Below are 3,781 nucleotides of genomic sequence, written 5' to 3'. Positions count from 1 at the left end.
TTGTCAGTATAAGTGCAAAGAGATCATGCTGATAATCTTGTAATAACATTTTGTAGATTGCATATTGATTAAAAAAATAAAGTTGTATTTCAAACTAGCAGTTTCTTGTTGCCTTACTAGAAATGTATCAGGCTAGTTTTGCAATTACTGTAATTAACTGGTTGATCTTGATCATTAGGTATTGCAGCTCATAAGAAAGAACTGTTCTAGTCTGTGAGTGGGGAATATCACTCAGATAGAGCTGGAAGCAGAAAACTCAGTTATGCACTAGATTACATTTATCATAGAAAGGTTTGGGGTGGAAGGGGCCTTGCAGATCATCCAGTTCCAATCCCCCTGCCATGCATAGGGACAATTTTCCCTACACCAGGTTGTGCAATGTCCCAGCCAGCCATGAACGCTTCCAGGGGTGGGGCATCCACAGCTTCTCTGGGCAACCTGTGTCAGCGCCTCACCACCCTCCCAGTAAAGAGCTTCTTCCTTACATCTAATCCAAAGCCTGACCTCTTTCAATTTAATGCCATTCTTCCTTGTCCTAGCACTAATTGCTCTTGTCACAGCTTTTTGTAGCTCCCTTTAGGTGCTGTAAGTCTCCCTGGATCCATTTTCTCCTCCAGGGGGAACAGCCCCAGCTCTCTCAGCCTGTCCTCACAGGAGAGCTGCTCCAGCCCTCTGAGCACCTCCGTGACCACATTCTGAACTCGCTCCAGCAGCTCTGTGTCTGCCTTGTGTTGGGGCTCCCAGAGCTGGATGCAGCAGTCTGGGGGGTTCTTGCAATGATTTATGGCAGACCCTTTCCTGCCTTATTTCCTAGCAGTACTAACCCAAAGAATGCCGTGGTTTTTCCTGTTGAGTGCTCCTTCTGGTCTCTCTGGGGTATTTGAATATAATGTAGTGACAACTGTTTAAGACTTTCACAAAGTTCAAAGTCTGTTCTGTTACTAGGGAAACAGTGAGACCTCTGTGGGGAAATATGGGAATGAGGCAAGAGGTTTTTGAGGCAGCATTCAAAGAATGGGCTTAAAGAATAAAAAACCATGCCACTTGTCCTGTGCTGCGGTGTCTGTAGCAAAGCAATCAGCTATTCTGGGAACCATGGGGAAATTGAGTTAACATCCATTTTCACTTCAGTGCTGTGCTATCCTTCAGTGAGCACCTGCAAATGGAAAGCAGGTATCCAGCAAAAGTATGGTGCCCTTAAAGAGCTTAAACATTGTGCAATGTTTAAAAGTATCAGCGAACAACATGATTCAGGGACATGAAAAAAATGGGATGGGAAATTGCTAGAATATAAGTAAAAACCTGAAAACATTTATTTTGGGACAGCTTCCTAGTACTTGCAATGCCTTGCATGTGCTATTTTATAGGACTATTTTTCCTTAGCAAAAACAACCAGTAATTTTTTACAATAACAAGCATAACGTGTTGTAAGTGGTGCTCTAGCTCCCTGCTGAAGCCTCACTAATAAAAAGAAAAGAAAAGCATCGGCTCAAAATTCTGCTTTGCCATCCCAAATCCCAGTGTGATTAGGTATTTCTGGCTGTGAGTGGGTACAATCCAGTATTACTTTGAACTGTGATGGCCTTTTTGGTTTAATTGAGAGTAACTTTCACTTCCATTCCCAGCAATAAAAGCCCAAGGGGAAAAGGTCGGAAGTAGGGATGTGCTGGGAGTCAAAGAGATGTGTGAGGAGTGACCAGCAGTGGGGTAAGAGAGAGGAATGAGGGAGTGAGTCAGGACCTGGCAGGAGAGGGCAGCAAGCAGAGCGTGTTTGCACAGAGCTGTCTCTAAGGAGAACTGATGCCTCTCCAAGTGAAGCTGAAAAGTTTACCAAGGAAAGGGACTGGAAAAGAAAAGTGCAGAGGAACCCATGCAGAGAAGTGCCTTCAAGGGAAGGTATTGAGAACAAAGTTGGGGATGGCTGCGGGTGGCTGGGTGGGGAAAAGAAGTGGATGGTCTCCTGGGGTGGGGAGGAGGAGCTGAAGCAGCTGGAGAAGGAGCAGGGGAGCAGGGGCAGAGCCACTGCAGGCACAGCAGGTGGCTGTGAGACTGATGGGGGGCACAGGGAAGGTTCCCCACCCGAGCAGGGCAGGGCCAGGCCAGGCAGGGAGCCTGCCGGTTTTAGGCTTCCTTTTTCTACCTCTGTCGGGCTCGGGATTGAAGGCACTTGAGACGATAGTTCGTGTTCAGACTCAGGTGTTTATTATTTCCTATCAGTGTTACAGTCTCACAGCAGTGAGTTCTACAGTCTTTCATTAGCAAGGCACAAAATTGCTATCTCTTGTTACAAGGTCTTTTAAGGCTAAACTCGCCAATTAAAAAATGACACCTAAATTATTTTCACTTGTAGCCCAATAACTAATCCCTCGAAGTCCACGCTGCAGACTTTTCTGTCCAATTATAAAATACCACCCAAACCCATGAAGAAGAAGGAAGAAGGTAAAGAAGAACAACCTGTCTCTGCCCTAAAACCTCCATCTTGCTTCATATTTATTACTATATTCTAAAACCCCAAACTTCAAAAAACTTGAAGTGCCTTCAAATTTTCCACCCTGTGATATTACACACTTCTAACCAACTACACACCCGTAATCCCAGTGCTATCAATCAATTTTGGAAGCTTGTTCTACAGCCTCAGGTCAAATGCAGTGCTCTCCTGGGAGTCAGAGTCTGTCTGTACAGAAAGAATAAAACTCTCAGTATCCAGAACTCCAAGAGGGGCCCTGCTTTCATACAGTGAGTGCATCCTGCCATTGTGCACCAAGCACAACTTGCAGGGCCTGGAGCATCCCTGTTTCACACCTGCACTGCTCTCGGCAGTGCTGACCTGTCCTCAGGACAGTCTTGCTCGTGCCATGGAAATGACAAGGTCAATGCTGTAAGGAATGCAATGAAAATAACAAACAAAACCCAGCAGTGAAGAAGGGAGGATTTAAAGCAAGAATTTAGGCATTAGCCTGGTGGTATCCAGAGGTGAGCTACCACTGTGACTCTCTTGGACTGCCATCTGGGAAGGGACCTTCAGGTGTCACCTGCAGCATGGAGCAGATGTCACTGTCTAAATGGAAGTAATGACACCGGGATTTAGATGAGACTTCATCTGAAATGGAAGGAACCAACCACTGCCTGAACAGAAATGGCTAAGGCTGTTTTAGCCCATGTAAATCCATTACTGAATATCTTTGATGCTAATTACGTGATTATAATGTCAAAATGAGAGTGCAGAAAATCTGCTCCGGATAAGTCAACTCAAAAGTGGAGCTGGGGGTGAAAAGAAAAAAGACAAAATGGAAAGGTGTGTACAGTTGTGTATTAGGACAGCAGGAGCCCCTCCTTGTTTTCTCAGAAAAGGAAGCTCAGGAATATGACCTTTAGCAAATACTGGGGTCCTCATATAAATGCTTCCCACAGCCAGTGTGACAATGAAGTTTACTCTCCATACATCTGAGTTATTCTTTAGCAGAGTTAAATTGGTATTAATGAGGCAGTAAGAAGGACAGCCTGACTGCTTAGCTGTGCTTCAGCCTGTCTCTCAAAGTCACTTGCTGGGTGATTTTAGTGGTTGCTTGGTGCAAAGGCCTGATGCAGTCACTCAGCTTTATTCCTCTTGAAATTACCAAATGCAAAGTTAGGCAGAGCAAACTGGCCTTGACCAAAACATGCTGCTCTGCTCTTATTAACTTCACACTAAAACTGCTGGACTTCTGCAATCGTCTGCTCAGCAACGAACTTCCAGCAGCCAATTCAAATAAGGAGAAATGAAGATTCTGGCATTTATTCT

The sequence above is a fragment of the Camarhynchus parvulus genome, chromosome 3 (assembly GCF_901933205.1).
Source record: "Camarhynchus parvulus chromosome 3, STF_HiC, whole genome shotgun sequence".
In the NCBI taxonomy this organism is placed as follows: Eukaryota; Metazoa; Chordata; class Aves; order Passeriformes; family Thraupidae; genus Camarhynchus; species Camarhynchus parvulus.
This window is presented reverse-complemented; position numbering follows the sequence as displayed.